Source organism: Sphaerodactylus townsendi, linkage group LG05, assembly GCF_021028975.2.
Source record: "Sphaerodactylus townsendi isolate TG3544 linkage group LG05, MPM_Stown_v2.3, whole genome shotgun sequence".
Classification (NCBI taxonomy): Eukaryota; Metazoa; Chordata; class Lepidosauria; order Squamata; family Sphaerodactylidae; genus Sphaerodactylus; species Sphaerodactylus townsendi.
The window spans coordinates 8296955-8314998 of record NC_059429.1 but is presented as its reverse complement, the minus strand read 5'-3'; positions in this window follow the sequence as shown (position 1 = coordinate 8314998).

The following is an 18044-nucleotide window of genomic DNA, read 5'->3' as shown; positions in this document are numbered from 1 at the left end:
TGATGGTAAAAAAACAAAAGGAAAACAGCGGGCCGTTCTAGGGGAGCATTGTTCTCCAATGCGGAAGCAATTAAAATAGTGGATATTAGCAGAGATAAAATTCAATCAGTTATGACTTTCAGTGTTGCACTCTCCTACTGTTTTTCTGGCTAAACATTTGAATTATCCGTTACTCTGATGGCTCCAGGTGCAATTTATTTTCAGTTGGCAAACATACACCCACCATCAGTGATATTCTGTGGGTTTAGACTTCCTCCCTGAAATCTTCCTGCTCCGTCTTTTCCAATTCCTGGCTGCTGGTGAGCCTCGAGTTCAAAAACCGCCCTATAATCTCTTCCCTTGGCCTTCTTCTTCTCTACAATGCAGGTTTGGTACAAGTTTTCAGCCTCTTGTATTGAAGGGTAGTGCTACTGTTATCTGAGTGGTGTGGTAAGATAAACCCAACCATTTTCTTTCTATTTCATTGGCCCAGCAAGGATATGGCTGGCTGGCTGGCTGAATTGGGGGTGGGGGGTAACTTACAGAAAAAAACCTCACAGTGTATGAAGTCACAAGAACATAAGAAGAAGAAGAGTTTGGATTTATATCCCCCCTTTCTCTCCTGCAGGAGACTCAAAGGGGCTTACAATCTCCTTGCCCTTCCCCCCTCACAACGAACACCCTGTGAGGTGGGTGGGGCTGAGAGAGCTCCAAGAAGCTGTGACTAGCCCAAGGTCACCCAGCTAGCGTGTGGGGAGTGTACAGGCTAATCTGAATTCCCCAGATAAGCCTCCACAGCTCAGGTGGCAGAGCTGGGAATCAAACCCGGTTCCTCCAGATTAGATACACGAGCTCTTAACCTCCTACGCCACTGCTGCTCCAAGAAGAGCTTTGCGGGATCAGAACAGTGTTCTGTCTAGTTCAGTATCCTGTCTCATATTATATCATATCATATTGGCCGACAGCAGTGGCGTAGTGCCCACGGGACAGGAGGACGCAATGCCCCAGGCGCAGCAGAGGTGGAGGTGTGGCCAGGCCGTCAAGGGGGCATGGCAGGGGCATGGTGGGGGTGTTCCAGAGCGGGGGCAGGCGACGCCGTGGCAGGGGTGCAGTTTTCCCTCGCTCTGGCTTCTGGTACTGGGATTCAGAGAGCAGTGTCGTGAGTGGTTAAAAGCGGTGGTCTCTAATCTGGGGAACTGGGTTTCATCCCCCACTCCTCCACATGAGTGGCAGGCTCTTATCCAGCGAACCAGGTTTGTTCCCCCACTCCTCCACATGAAGCCTGCTGGGTGTCCTTGGGCTGGTCGCAGTTCTCTCAGAACTCTCTCAGCCCCACCTACCACCCAAGGTGTCTGTCGTGAGGGGAGGAAGAAAAAGGCATTTGTAAGCCTCGCTGAGACTCCTTACGGCTGAGAAAAGCGGGGTATAAACCCAAACCCTTTTTCTTCTTCTGGGTGTGTGGAGGTTCCCTTTAGTCATGGCGGCTGGTATCACTTCTCCATGAAGCCCTTTTAAGCTCTTTTAAAAGCCATCTCTGTGTAAAGAAGTGTTTCTCTTTGGCTGTCCTGAATGTACAACGCATCAGCTTATGAGACAAGAGCAGGGTTAGCCTAACCCCCCAAAAACTTGCCAAACCACAAGGAAGCAATGAAGAATTGTTAACTATAATAAAACATTGTACTCATAGACTAGCAAGCAGTAAATGAACAGATAATAATCATATCATGAGTCCATGAAGTTCTTCTGATCGACTTCATACGTTTCTATTCATTCATAGTTCATTGGAAAAATAAGTCGAAGTATGGTGGAGTTGAATTCGTAGTAGCCAGAGGTAACATCCGGTGAAGGATTCGTAGCACAGACTGGTAGCTAGTAGCAATAATTGAATGATTGGTTGGAAAGAAGTATTACTGCAACCTATTTGCACTGAAGAAGACTTGCGAAAACGCACGTTAGCGCACAGGCGTTTTTAACGCTGCGTCCTTGGACTACCACCGCCGTTCAACGCTGCGTCTTTGGACTTACCAACTGGCGACAGATTTCTTAGTCATCGGTGCTTATTGGCGGATTGGTGAGTGGACCGCGGCTCCACCCTACTTCGACTTATTTTTCCAATGAACTATGAATGAATAGAAACGTATGAAGTCGATCAGAAGAACTTCATGGACTCGTGATATGCTTATTATCTGTTCATTTACGGCTTGCTAGTCTAGGAGTACAATGTTTTATTATAGTTAACAATTCTTCATTGCTTCCTTGTGGTTTGGCAAGATTTTTTGGGGGGTTAGGCTAACCCTGCTCTTGTCTCATTTATTGTATTCTTGCCTTTGCTTCGTTTTCCAACGCATCAGCTTCACTGGGTGCCCTCGAGACTTCTAGTGTTTCGGGAGACGTGAAAAAAGTTCTCTCTTCCCACTTTGTCTACCGTATGCGTCGTTTTATACAGTACAATACAATAAACCTTTAATGGCATATTATTGCACAAAAAGAAATATAAATGAGTTAGAAAAATGACCTGTATATTACATACATAAATTAAGATCGCTTATTGACAACCAATTGGAAAAACCTTGCAGTCTGTTCTAGTGTAGGCGCAGAAGGCATGAGAGGGATATATTTTATTATATGCAGAGGTTTTCTTCTTGCCCCCCATTGCTTTCTTTCTGTAATGGGGAGTTGGCAACCATAATGTAGCTGAGCAAAGAAAAGATGCAGGCCTGAAAGTCTATTCTCTTTCTGTTACTAGGCAAGCTTGATAGTTTAAGCAGAGTGCCCTTTGTCCAGAGTTATACAAAATGTGCAGAGCCAACTGTTTTAAGGTCTTAGATGCCTTGAATTTGCCCTTCTTCTGGAGACAGAAGAAAGAAACATGAAAATGTTTAGGCTCTTTTCCTAGGAAGAAGGACTTAACAAAGGTGAAATAGAGATAGGAAAAGAGAACAGGTCCCTAGTTCATCTTGCGTCAAAGGATCAGATGCTCCCATCTTCCAATAAGGGTCTTAGAATACTCAAATGTTTTAGGGAAAGGGAAAATCTCCACCTTTCTTTATGACTGATTGATGATGATGAACTTTGGGGTGTATTCTTTTTACTGCTATTCTGAGGTAACCTATAAAAGTAAGAACACCCTGTCATCTTATGTGGTTCCCCTGATGCTGTTTGCCCGGTTGTTGGCATGAATAAAATATTAAATTTTATTCCTTTGTTGGCTTAAGCTTTTTGGCTTAAATATTTTGAACCTGTTACCCTGCTGTAACACTAGGATGACTCCGGAGTTGTTGTTTAGTAAATACAGTCTTTTGCTGGTCAGTCCAGCTGTCTGTGCCAATTAAATAGGGCAGTAGTCGTGACATTCTTGCCTCTGTATAAAGGGGGCAGTGATGCAAAACTTGGTCCACAGATTCTTCACAGTGCGTCTCACAGACGCACAGTCTTTCGTGGTGTGGTATTCCCCCCCCCCTTCTTCCCTGTCTTAAAGAGGAGGGCAGGATGTTACAGCCGGCTAAAGAAAAGACCCGGCGGAGTTTGGGATCAGGAAGGACAAACAGATATTCAGCCATGCCTGAGGAGCCATACAGGATACCAAGGAAAAGAGGGAAGCAAAATTTTCTGGCCTATGGCAAGGAGGGATCAATGTTCAGACTCATACAATCTGCGCATCACAGTGTCACAACTTCGAACAGTGGCTTGGAACATTCGCCCTGCAGGATTCTTTGTTCAGCCTCCCTCTTCTTTATAGTACTTACTGAACTCGGAGGATTTCTAAAAATGTATTCTGGGTATCAGACTGTGCACATCGTTTCCTGTTTCTCGAGATCACGCATGCCTTTCTGCTCTCCGCTGCATTCCTGATGCACACAAGCGAGTCAATGCCATCTCGAAAGAGTGGCACCTGGATGTGATTGCACTGAGATTCTTTGGATATTCTGGTTTTTAGATACGGAGGTGTGCGTATCAGTGGAACGCCACACAAAAAGAATCTTGATGCAATCACGTACAGGGGCATGAAAATTGCCTCCTGGCTGCGTTTGATCAGTGCTCGTGATAATGCAGAGGGAGGGAGATATAAAGGAGCTGAAAGGTAAGCTCGAATAGTGCGCTGTATGCAATTGGGAAATAAAAGAATGAACAAAGGGGGATTTTTAGTGCACCACTCCCCCTTAGAAAATGAACCCAGGTAATTCAGAATGCATATGAGGTAGCATTCTTTTCTCATAGTTTCTTTTGTTAAAGCGGTGTAGTGGTGAAGACCAGGTGGACTCTCATCTGGAGAACTGGGTTTGTTTCCTCCACATGAAGCCTGCTGGGTGACCTTGGGCTAGTCACAGTTCTCTCGAGACTCTCTCAACCCCACCTACCTCACAAGGTGCCTGTTTGTGGGGAGAGGAAGGGAAGAGGGGTTTGTAAGCCAAAGTCTCCTTACAGGAGAGAAAGGCAGGGTATAAATCTCCCGTATATACTCGAGTATAAGCCGACCCGAATATAAGCCAAGGAACCTAATTTTACCACAAAAAAAACCTGGGAAACTTATTGACTTGAGTATAAGTCTTCAAACTTGACTCAGTCGCAGCTAAAAAGAGAAGATTTGGGAGCAAGATGAGATAGAGTTGCTTAACAGAGTTTGCATTAGGGATGAGCAGCTTTCCAGCACTCTAGGAACACAAATGAACCACTGTTTTCCTCCAAATGTAGAATAATTCTGGGATTCATAGCCATGCCAGACTAAACTTTGCTCCAAAGAAAATCTTTGTCTTCAGCAACATCAGTATTTGGCAGTAAACTACTGTATGAAGAATTGTATTCATCTAGAATGCAACGCACCAATCACCCTTAGGAGAGAAATGCCTCGGTTTCTTTTACCACACACACACACACACACAACCTAGTTGTAATGCTTTGCAGTCTGTCCTTACAGCTTGTTTTTATGGCTCTCTGGTGAGTTAGAAAAAAACAGCAACATGCTTACCTGATCCCCACAGAAGCACCAGCTCCGGCCACCATCTTGGAATAACTGTATATACTCAAGCATAAGCCGAATTACCATATATACTCGAGCATAAGCCGAATCACCGTATATTCTCGAGCATAAAAAACGTGCTGAAAAAGTCAGCTTATACTCGAGCATATATGGTAAATTTCAGCCATCTTTCACAACAAACCTGTGAGGTAGGTCAGGCTGAGAGAGATTCACAGACCCAGAAGCATTTTAGGGCTGATCGGGGATTTGAACTGGAGTCATATCTATCTGTCTAATGCACATTTCTTTCTGTAAGAATTCAGGACAGTATATACCGTCTCCAATCTTTCATTCTACCCTCACATCATCCTTCTGAATAGGGTAGCCAAATCCTGGTTGGGAAATACCTGGCTCTTTTTGGGGTGGAATCTGCAGGGGGTGGACTTTGAAAAGAGGGTGAGCCTCAGTGCAGTTATTTTTTCTAAGGGAACTATAGTTTGGACATCAGTTGTAAAATCCTGGGAGGTCTCCAGGCCCCATGTTGGCAACCCTATGTTCTGAATGGCTACCCCCAAGGTTACCCCTCACAGTTCACATCAATGCAGGGGTTGGAATCTGGATCTCCTTGATCTTATCCTCCATGCTATCTTGTACCCCACACTAATTCTCCTCCCCCTTTGAAGAAACTCTGCACATGTTCTGAGAAAACAGCCCTAAGCGTCAGGGTTTTGTGTGTGCGTTTGAATCAAAGATGCCAGTCCTGTTGGTGCTGAAATTCGGGATGAGCCGTGCAAAGTGCCGGGAGCATCGGAAACATTGTTTACGGATGCAAACAGCATTCCCCAAAGATAGCCATCTGAAACGACCATCAAATATTCCATCCACTCAGTAGGTAAGGCGAGATGTGGGCTGCGTTATTGATCCCAAGTCAATGCTATCAAGTCGGAGTATTGATACTTAGGTTTTAGAACGTGGCCCCTCGCCCCCAGTGTGAGCCACTGGGTTTCTAATTAACAAGCCACTTTTTTTTTCCTTTGAAAAAAGAAAAACCCTAATTAACCTTCATGTAAACCCCCCCAGCAAACAGGGACCCCTTTCCAGCTGCGTCTGAAGAAGAAGAGAAACAGACAGGTGTTTGGGGGATGCAGGAGAAACCATGTTAACTGCTCGTGTTAAATGGGGCGGGAGAGAGGGCGAAGCGTGGCTCCAGATAAAAGGCAGATAAAATCCTCGATGCATCTCGATTTTCCTCTTAGGCAAACGATTAACATTCTCGACATACAAATTATCATCAGAGTCCTCTTCAAATATTAATGTGTTAGAAGTTGGGGTATTTATACAGGGCTGGCATTTATATTTGATGAGGACTGTCAACAAGGATATGAGGATCTCTCGCTTCCCTTTCATTCTTTTGATCCTTTCCCCCCCTCCACCCCATATTTCCAGCCGCGCACATAAAATATAACAATTAGCCTGCTCTTGCTTTTTATTCCCCTCAGAAAGACACTTAGTGCTGTGCACGCCGTTGTCGATCGGTGGGAAGGAGGGAGGGAAGATCTTTGTTCGCAGCAAAAGAAATATGAAGATGAGGAAGGAATATGTTATTGTCCCGGGGGTGGGGGGGGTGGCAGGCAACAGTGTTCTTTTATGAACGTGAAACACAAAAGACTACACGGGGGTCGTGACTGAGGCATATAGAAGCTAGATTGCTGGAGGTGGAGGGGAGGGAATCTCTGCCTTTAAAGAACGTGTGTCTCGATGGAGGAGTCTGGAGAGGCAAACAGACAGAAATATATTCACGTTTGAGGATTCTGAATTGAAAGGGAAAGGCCTGGCATTTTACTTTTAATTTAATGTAATTTTAAAAAATCAAGTGGTCTACGTATATATATATTTTGTGATTGCTATACAAGTGTAGTTTGGCTTGCTCCAAACTGCTGTTTCCGTCAGATGGTCGGCAAGCAATGGGATCCAAGGAAGAAGATGCTAACCATCATCATTTCCTTTATTAAAAGCTCTGTTGAACAGAATCTTTAATCTTAAAATGGTTGCACTTTTGGTAAAATGCCAACAGAAAAAGGGTCCAAAACTTAACTTCAGTACCAGAGGAAAAGAACCAAAAGCTAGGACCAAATTGGGCAGATAGAAAATGGAAACTGCTGTGCAGCAAAAATGCAAATGTGTTTATTCAAATTAAAATCAACACATCATAGGAAGAAGAAGAAGGAGGAGGAGGAGGAGGAGAAGAAGAAGAAGAAGAAGAGGAGGAGGAGGAGGAGGAGGAGGAGAAAGAAGAGTTTGGATTTATATCCCCCCTTTCTCTCCTGCAGGAGACTCAAAGGGGCTGACAATCTCCTTTCCCTTCCCCCTCACAACAAACACCCTGTGAGATGGGTGGGGCTGAGAGAGCTCCGAAAAGCTGTGACTAGCCCAAGGTCACCCAGCTGGCGTGTGTGGGAGTGCACAAGCTAATCTGGTTCCCCAGATAAGCCTCCACAGCTCAGGCGGCAGAGCTGGGAATCAAACCCAGTTCTCCAGATCAGAGTGCACCTGCTCTTAGCCACTTCGCCACTGCTACACACATGCTATTTGCATCCGTAAAAGGCGGGCTTTTTGTTTTGATTTTAATTTGAATACACACATTCTATTTTGATGCAAAACAGTTTCCATTTTAAAAGGCCCAATTTTGTCTTATCCTTTTGCACTTCTAGTAGCACAGGTGGCTCAACCCCCCCCCCCCCCGAAATTTTGCTTTCTACATTCGAGTAGTTGCACCAACCAGGTTTTCAGGATATAAAGTTATGAGCGCTGAACCTCCCCTTGAAAGTTTATACCCCGAAAATCTTGCTGGCCTCTGAGGTGCTACTGGACTCGAAACCAGCTATTCCACTGCAGACCAACCCTCTGAAATGTTGTCCTATAACCGTGGTGGCGAACCTTTGGCACTCCAGATGTTATGGACTACAATTCCCATCAGGGGCTGATGGGAATTGTAGTCCATAACATCTGGAGTCTCGCCATGTCTTCACCACCGCGCGTTGAGGTGAATTGGCCATGCTGAAGTAGGCTGATGGGAAATTTAGTCCATAACATCTGGAGTGCCAAAGGTCTCGGCTTGCCACCACCGCGTGCTGAGGGTGAATTGGCCATGCTGGCAGGGGAGCTGATGGGAATTGTAGTCCATGAACATCTGGAGTGCCAGCGGTTCGCCACCACTGGCGTAAGGAGGCGGAATTGGCCATGCTGGCAGGGGGGCTGATTGGAATTTAGTCCATAAACATCCGGTTGCAAGGTTCGCCACCACTGCGTGCTGAGGTGAATTGGCCATGCTGGCAGGGGCTGATGGGAATTTTAGTCCATAACATCTGGAGTGCCAAAGGTTCGCCACCACTGCGTGCTGAGGTGAATTGGCCATGCTGGCAGGGGCTGATGGGAATTGTAGTCCATAACATCTGGAGTGCCAAAGGTTCGCCACCATCAGCGCAAGCTGAGGTGAATTCAGCCAGCGCTTCGGCAGGGCTGATGGGGAATTTTAGTCCATAACATCTGGAGTGCCAAGGTTCACCACCACTGCGTGCATGAGGTGAACTGGCCATGCCAGCGGTGGGGCTGATGGAACTGTAGTCCATAACATCTGGAGTGCCAAAGGTTCGCCACCACTGCGTGCTGAGGTGAATTGGCCATGCTGGCAGGGGCTGATGGGCATTTTAGTACATAACATCTGCGGTGCCAAAGGTTCGCCACCACTGGCGCTGCTGAGGTTTGAATTCGGCCATGCTGGCAGGGGCTGATGGGAATTGTAGTCCATAACATCTGGAGTGCCAAAGGTTCGCCACCACTGCGTGCTGAGGTGAATTGGCCATGCTGGCAGGGGCTGATGGGAATTTTAGTCCATAACATCTGGAGTGCCAAGGGCACGCCACCACCGCGCACTGAGGTGAATTGGCCATGCTGAAAGCGAGGGGCTGATGGGGAATTGTAGTCCATGAACATCTGAGGTGCCAAAAGGTTCACCACCACCACTGCGTGCTGAGGTGAATTGGCCATGCTGGCAGGGGCTGATGGGAATTGTAGTCCATAACATCTGGAGTGCCAAAGGTTCGCCACCACTGCGTGCTGAGGTGAATTGGCCATGCTGGCAGGGGCTGATGGGAATTTTAGTCCATAACATCTGGAGTGCCAAAGGTTCGCCACCACTGCGTGCTGAGGTGAATTGGCCATGCTGGCAGGGGCTGATGGGAATTGTAGTCCATGAACATCTGGAGTGCCAAAGGTTCGCCACCACTGCGTGCTGAGGTGAATTGGCCATGCTGGCAGGGGCTGATGGGAATTGTAGTCCATGGACATCTGGAGCACCATAGGTTGGCCACCTCTGATCTAAGGCAAACCCCTCTTCTGTGCTTGGATGGAGTCTCCTCTCACATGCAAGGGGAGCAATTTTCTGCAAAGATAAATCTGCATTTTTAAGGACCCCTTCCTGGGAATTAATCCTCCTGAATAAAATGAGGCTTATTTTGGAGTAAATTTGCTTAGCATGGTTTCCCTTAAACAGACTGGGCTTTCACGTTTAAGTCACTCAGTAATCAAGGGTGTAATTTCTGAGAGCTGAATGCCAAATGTGATGCACCCTATGGTCAATGTGAAAGTTCAGTTAATCTGTGGCCCACACAGCATGGCTAATGGGTAGAGAATCATTAATGGTCTAAATGCCACCGGTCAAGAGTAGCCAAGCGTGACGTAGTGGTTAAGAACGGATGGACTCTAATCTGGAGAACTGGGTTGGATTCCCTGCTCCTCCACATAAGCGGCGGACTCTTATCTGCTGGACTGGATTTGTTTTCCCCTCTCCTCCACATGAAGCCTGCTGGGTGACCTTGGGCTAGTCACAGTTCTTTGGAGCTCTCTCAGCCCCACCGGTCTTACAAGGCATCTGTTGTAGGGAGAGGAAAGGAGTTTGTAAGCTGCCTTGAGTTTCCTTACAGAAGAGAAAGACAAGGTGTAAATCCAAACTCCTTCCTTCCTTCCTTCCTTCCTTCCTTCCTTCCTTCCTTCCTTCCTTCCTTCCTTCTTTCCTCCTTCCTTTCTTTCCTTCTTCCTTTCCTTCCTTCCTTCCTTCCTCCTTCCTTCCTTCCTTCCTTCCTTCCTTCCTTCCTTCCTTCCTTCCTTCCTTCCTTCCTTCCTTCCTTCCTTCCTTCCTCCTCCTCCTCCCTCCCTCCCTCCCTCCCTCCCTCCCTCCTCCTCCTCCTCCTCCTCCTCCTCCCTCCCAGGAAGGGCTATTCCCAAGGCAAATGAGGAGGCAGAGTGGTTTGCCATTGGCCTTCCTCCTGGCAGTGGCTGTGAGGTGGCTAAGAGCAGTGGCTAAGAGCAGTGCCACTCGGATCAGGGAGGAAAGCTTGGGCTTGATTCCCAGCTCTGTTGCCAGAGGTTGTGGGAGGCTTATCTGGGGAATTCAGATTAAATTAGCCTGTGCACTCCCACACACACACGCCAGCTGGGTGACCTTGGGCTAGTCATACACAGTTTCTCTGAGTTCCTCTTCAGCTCCCACCCACCTCAATAGCAGGGTGTTTGTAGAGCAGGGGAAGGGCAAAGGAAGTGGGATTGTCAGCCCCTTTGAGTCTCCTGCAGGAGAGAAAGGGGGATATAAATCCAAACTCCTCCTCCTCCTCCTCCTCCTCCTCCCTCCTCCTCTTCTTCCTCTTCCTCTTCCTCTTCCTCTTCCTCCTCCTCCGCAAGAGGGCTTTCCTTTGTGGTCGGTCCACTCATCCAGGGGCCAACCTGTAGTAGCTTCTAAAGATCTCATTAGGAGCTGCAACCAGACCAGGAGCTGGAACCTCAGGGATTTCCAGATGTTCAGGAACTACAATTCCCATCAGCCCCTACCTGCATGGCCAATTGGCCCATGCTGGTAGGGGCTGGGATGGGAATTGTAGTTCCTGAACATCTGGAGAGCCACTGGTGTCTCCCTGCTACCCCTGGCTACATACCACATGCTGCCTTCCTTCCCCTTCAGTATTAGGGTTATAAACATATAGTTCCAAGGGGCGGGAGGGAGAGCATGACACATCAGGGCACGCACTCCTAGCCTGTGGGGGTGTGGCTAGGTGGTGTTCTGGGGGGCTGCCTCCGGCACGCCCATGGCGGAAGTGCCTCTGGAGAGGCGCCTGAGGCGGGATGCAAGCTGAGGCCACTTCACTGCACTCCGGTTTTCCCCCTTGCTACACCTCTGGTTATACATATGTAACAAATAGGGCCTCCAGCTCTGCCCCAGTGTCCCACCAGTCAGAGAGTTGAATGAGGATCAGGGAGATCCAAGTTTGAACTCTGATTCAGCCAGGAGCTGATAGCCTATAAAGGTATTCATAGAAACCTATAAGATCCTGGGTATAATAAGCGATTTCAGGTGATTCAGTGAGAATGTGAATCTCAACTACTATGAGGACTATGCACAGGCGTGGCTGCAATGAGCACATCTGGGGCAGTTCCACTGCTGGCACGTTTCGGGGGGGTGTCCAGGACGGGGCGGGACATGTCGGGGGTGGGGAGGGAGGGGGCGCTCGGGCAGTCCATGTTTGGTATTTCTGTGACTCACTGTGGCAAAGAGGTCACAGCGCCAAATGCCTTCATAACAGGAATGCCTATTGCTTTAAAAGCTTTCCTGGACCCAGGGGTGGGATCCAGCCTTTACTAACAGGTTCCTATGGTGGTGGGATTCAAACAGAGTGGCGTAAGCGCCAATGGGAGCTGGGCGCGCACAACTTGGGGGCGGGTGATTCCGGGAGCGGGGAGCATTGCTGCTTGGGTGCGGCTGTGGCAAAGTGACGAGCTGCGCTTCAGTCACTTGAGGCGCGGGAAATGAATGCACGCAGGTGCAGGCTGCCACGCACGCCGGTGCACCTCCTGCTAGACTGCTTCAAGTTCTGCGCTACTGCTGAGGAGCGTGGAAGGGCATAACTAAGGCCAAAATCACCAATTAGTAAACCCCCTCTCGGCACACACAAATAATTAGTAACCTACTCTCGGGAACCTGTGAGAACCTGCTGGATCCCACCTCTGCCTGGACCCTAAACACTCGAATTAACCTGCATAATTCAGAGTCAGGACTTACAGCGCTGGCCATTACTTTCCTGTGCTTTAAACGGGGATTAGGTCATTTCTCGGAAGAGCGGCTCATTCACGGCTGCTCTGCCTCAATGACTAAATGGAACTGTCATGATCAGGGGAAGTATATCTCAAGATGTCAGTTGCTGGGGGAGGCAGAGCGGTAGGGAGAGGCGTAGGCCTCCTTGCAGGTCTTCTGGGAACACCTGTGAGGTGTACTGGTTACGAGCAGGTGCACTGTAATCTGGAGGAACCGGGTTCCCATTCCCCGCTCAGCCACTTGAGCTGCAGTGCCTTTGGTCTGGTGAACTAGACAGCCTGGTGCACACCAACACACGCCAGCTGCAATTCTTTGGGCCTAGGGTCACAGTTCTGAGGCCTCTCTCCCCTTCCACCTCAGTTAGTGGGTGTTTTGTTATGGGAGGGAGTGAAGGAAAAGAGGAGATTTGAGTCTCCCTTTAGAAGAGAAAGGGGGGGGGATATAACCAAACTCTTTTCTTCTTCTTGAAGAAAACAGGATTCCTGCTTGACCAAGAAGCTGTATGCCAGATACAAACAATTCTCTTTTGCAGGTAGTGCTTGAGGAGGAGGAGGAGGAGGAGGAGGAGGAGGAGGAGGAGGAGGAGGAGGAGGAGAAGAAGAAGAAGAGGAGAAGAAGAAGAAGAGGAGGAGGAGGAGTTTGGATTTATATCCTGCCTTTCTCTCCTACAGGAGACTCAAAGGGGCTGACAATCTCCTTGCCCTTCCCCCCTCACAACAAACACCCTGTGAGGTGGGTGGGGCTGAGAGAGCTCCAAGAAGCTGTGACTAGCCCAAGGTCACCCAGCCATGCAGTGTGTGGGAGTGCATAGACTAATCTGAATTCCCCATTAAGCCTCCTTTACTATTCTGTATGCAGAGCTGGGAATCAAACCCGTTCCTCCAGATTAGATACATATTAACGAAGCTCTTAACCTCCTAATGTTTTACTGCTGCTCCTTTCAAGCCACTAAAGTGAGTGGCCATTGTCCATCCCGTGGAAGTGAGTTCCACAAGCTCCACAAAGGGTTTCTTTTTATCTTTCTGTGCTCTACTGCCCAGGAGCCTCTCGGGATACCTCCAGTTCCTAGTACTGGGGTGGAGAGTTCTCTGCCATTTTTTCCCATGCCACGCACTGTTGGATAAATACAGGGCGCCTGGGTCATTGTGACAGGGCATTTAATTTCTCTCTGCCTGATCACTTTCCCCACCCATGCCAAACAGCTCTATGAATATCTTTCTTCACATGACGCAATTCTCCCCTTTCCTGCTTATCTTTTAAAAATCTCCGTATTCTTTGTATTTCTATCACCCTATGTTTGCTCATACATCAGGTATGAGGGAGAGGAAACTCGTTTCTCAAGTACTGACCCACTCTGCCCTCAGGTTCTGTGATTCACCCATGCCCGTCCTGGGAGGGGGCCTGGGGAATGATTTTCCACCTCCACGACGCCACTGAGCCAATAGAAGCCCGCGCCAGCAGAGCTCCCTCCCTGTCCTATTGCAGCTTCATTTAATGTCATGCACATACTCTTATATTTCTCACCATCCCTAGGAACATAAGTAAGAACATAAGAACAAGCCCAGCTGGATCAGACTAAGAGTCCATCTAGTCCAGCTCTCACATTTCTTGCAGTGGCTCCACCAGAGTGCCATTGGGAGCTTCACATGCAGGAGGTGGAAAGCAATGGCTCTCTGTGGCTGTTGCTCCCGAGCACCTGGTGTGCTAAGGCATTTGCCGTCTCAGATCTAAGAGGATCAAGAATTGGTAGCCATAAATCGACTTCTCCTCCATAAAGACTTCTCCTCCTAAAGCTAATCTATCTTTCTTCCTTCCTTCCTTCCTTCCTTCCTTCCTTCCTTCCTTCCTTCCTTTCCTCTTCCCTTCCTCTTCCTTCATGCCCAGGGGTCAAGAGAGCCATGGTCAAAACTTGTTCCTCCAGGGGCAGGCATTGTGACTACAATAACATCTGTACATGTATGGGGGCTTTTAAAGCGCCCCACCCCACGGAAAAGGAGGAAGAGGAGAGGAGATTTGTTTATGCTCTTCTTTTCTCATATCTGTTAAATGCCTCCACCAACTTTTCTTTCTGCCGGTCAATATCCCAACCCCCCTTTTCCCAACCAGGGAGAAATCGAAGCTATAAAATGGCCATTAACTACAGTAGAGAGAACGGGGGGGGGGGGGAGATAATTTATTCTCCAGGGTTTACTGGTAAGGGAGAAAGGGAAGAAATGGCACCCCCCCCAACACACACACACGCAATCCAGTCAATACTCGCTTCCCCCCTACCTTGAGCAAATCAATTCCATCAGCCGCTTTTAAGAGGGAAAACGAGTGCCACCAAACAGAGATGGAGAGAATTGCCTCTGTTTTCCCCGTTTTTTGTTTTGTTGTCCCTTTGTGATGGAGAAAGGGCAAGAAATGTCCTTGCCACATTGTGCCACTCATTAAATAAAAATTGCTTCCCCTCTGTAACTTTGATTCCCCCCTGACTCAAAAACCAAACACATCAAGAGACTGTAAATTCAGTCTAGCTCACAAAAGAGAGTTTGCAGTGAGTGGAAGGTGGGTTCTTGTTACTGTTGAATTGGAGAGAGAGGAGTCGGGGCGCTAAAGGTGGGGGGGGGTGCCATCTTTTCTCTCTCTGGCAACATCTGTTCCTCTGGTGTGTGGGTGGTGTTGTGTGCGTGGGGGAGTGCATTTTCTCTGCTTGCCCTTCCTGATTTATTTCATCACCTCCCCCCCCCCCCCCCCTTCATGCCAGCCAGAGTAATTGAAAGTATGCAAAATAGATGTTCCATCAGCAGATACTTGTTGGGAAAGAGATTTGGGGGAGGGGAGGGGGCGGTATTCCTGTTTTTCTTCCATCTTAATTGGGGTGGGGAGAGAAAGGAGCAGAAACCCCCCCTCCCCAATTCTGTAGGAGAATAACCAAGAAGTTTAAAAGTTGATAGTGAAATAATCTTTCTTTGTGTTAATTTAATAATGCTGCATTTTAATGGGGTAGGGTTTATATTTATTAGAGCCTGTATTAATTGATATTTATCAGATTTTAATTCCGATATATGCTCTATTTATATAGTTGCTCACTGCCCTGATTCTTCGGGGAGGGCGGTCTAAAACCTAAATAATACACACAGAAGAAGAAGAAGAAGAAGAAGTAACCTTGCTAACATGGTGCACGTCCTTATAGTTTCAGCATTAAAGGAGGAAGGTGGGAAAGGTTTGCTTAACCCCCCCCCCCCACACACACACAAATTTAGGTAGGTGCATCTTTTCAGAGCATCTTTGATACCCAGACAGGTCTTCAGTTCAGCCCTTTTAAAGGAGGGGGGGGGGGGGCTGAGACAGATTGAGGAATGCAGATTTTTTTGAAACCGCTTATTTGCATTAGGAATATATATATTTTTAAAAAACATCCTTAAATCATGCAAAGAAATAACCCACTGGGGGCTGAAGCAGCCCCCCCATATGCCCCCCCCAAAGCACTCCCTAATCCCCCCCCCCCCAAAAGCTAGCCAGGAAATAAACGGGAAAAGGGGGAACACCTTTGCAAAGAGTTCCAGAGAGAACTGGGTTTCTGGCTGCTTGTATTCCTCCCCCCCCCCACAAAAAAAATTGGGGGCCCCTTTCCCTAAATGTCTCTCTCCACCTCCATGTTTTCTTCAACCTGTGCACTCCTTTGCCAAAACCTCTCGGTTAGGTGAGAAAAACAGGGCAAAAGCGGTGGCTGGTGCTTGGTGGATGGGGCATCCTGATTTTGGTTTTCTTCTTCCCCGGCGCAATTCTGCCTCTTTGCCAGAAAATCGCTGCTGGGATCAGGTTTGCTGGTAGCGGGGGGTCGTCCTCCTTGGACTGCTGTCTCTTCTGTCGCTAAGGGAGGAGCATGCTCAAGGGGAAGGTTTTGCTGCTCCCACACAAAGACGGGGAAAGAGACCCCCCCCCCAGCAAAGCCTCACTCTTTTTGGGTGCAGCAGGGGAAAACCCCCCGGGAGCGGGCAGCCAAACTCTTCCCCGCCGCTGCGTTCGTTGCAAACCTTTCCAAGGGGGTGTGCAGATCCCCGGGCTTGCAAACAGCCCGGCTTTGCGTCGCTTTTGGCTCATCCCCCCCCCCCCCCCCCCCCCCTTTCCCCTCTTCTTCTTCTGGCCGGTTTTATTTTTTTGTTCGGGCTCTTTGTAACAGATCAATAGAGCACCAAGCTACTTTAAACTGGCAAAATACCTATGGATGGTGTGCTTCGCCCCCGCGCGCATCCATCAAGCGCGGGGTTGGGGCTTAAACCCGTCTGCAGCCTGATTTATATATTTTGGGGAGAGGGAAATTGAAGCAAGGCAAGCAAGCGGGGAAGGGGAGAGGGGGGGCGTGCGCTCGGCTTCCTCTCCCGAGGAATCTGCGGTGAGGGCGATCCGATGCAAACAAAGGAAGGGATCTTGATCACGACTGGCCACACCCTCCCTCTGCAACTCCAGCGATTAAATCCCCGCCGGCTGCTCTGCCCTGAACTTTGAAGGCTGGGCTGGAAGGAGGCGCCTCGGCTCCTGGCGGCGGAGGGGAGGAGGAGGGGGCGCTTTTTGGGGGCGGCGGGGGCGACCCCACAAGCTTTCCTCCGCAGCCGGCAGAACCGTTTGGGGCCGAGTTCCCCGCTGGAGAACGAACGGGTAAATTGCATTTCTTCCATACCCTTCTCTGCAAGGAAATACTTCTTTTTGTAAAAAAAAATGTGCAGGGTTTGGACGCCGCTGCAAGAAAAATCTCCGCTGGACTTTGTTGGTGTGTGTGTGTGCGTGTGCGCGCGGTTGACCCAGGCAAAAAAAGTGCATCTGTCCTTATTTTGCTGGACCAGCAACCTGAAGCTCTTGCAGGTTTCTGAGCAAGTCCTGCCATCTTCCCAGGGCTGTCCCGGAGGAAACTGCACACTCCGGGCATGCTTGCTCTCAACGCTCATTCCCACTGTGACCTCGCAGGGAAAGGTGCATGGGGGCACGGAAGGTTGCGGTATTTGTTGCACGTGTTTGTTGCACGTTCCTGTTTCTGAGTAGACCTGTGCAAAGCAGTCCCATGCGCTGCATGCTGGCTCCGCGCCGTTGCAGACCTGGCTCCTCAAGGGGCTTGCTCCTCAAGTTGATGCATGTTTTTTCCTCCAGCATCTCGGTTTCTTCGCGGGTAATCCTGTCCTGCCTCTGCTCAGCCATTTGCCGAAACTGCCGGTGTGTTCCGTGGCGCTTAATTCCTGGGAAGTGTGCACGCTACTTTGCGGGATCGCAGCTCGGAAACGGGGCGGGGGGGCGTGGGGATTGTCTAGATCAAGCAGATGCGAATAAATGAATATTTCCACTTATGGGTAGCTGGGCACAAACCATTTTTTTTTTTGCAAGTGCTTTTAAGGGGGTGGCATTCCGCAACTGGTTAATGGGGATGTAATTGTATATTTTGAAAGAGTTGGGAAGGAAAGGGGGGAAGAGTTGAGCAGTGAAATCCTGGCACCTGAATAAATACTTTCTCGACTTCCCTCGCTTGCTTCCCCACCTAGACTAGGCTAGACTGCCTTTGGGAAGCGTGCTGACCAGCGTCCCAAATGCACTAAATAATGCATTTCAATTCTAGCATTGATGGCGAGTCGAAAGAACTGCATGGGCGTTATCCTGTTTGCCACTAAACCGCCCCTGCGAGGTAGGCTGGAGGCCCAAAGGTGGATTTATTGACTCTACGCTCTTTGATTGACATCCCATCTTTCTTCCGCGCAGGGACCCCTGAGTGACTTGGCCTCGTGTTCCTCTCTTCCACTTCATCTCCGCAGCTCCACTCCACTTCGTGTATCTAATCTGGAGGAACCGGTTTGATTTGTGCCTCCCGTCAGCCTGAGCTGTGGAGGCTATCTGGGGAATTCAGATTAGCCTGTGCACTCCCACACACGCCGGCTGGGTGACCTTGGGCTGGTCACAGCTTCGGAGCTCAGTGCCCCGCCTTAATCTCACAGGGCGTTT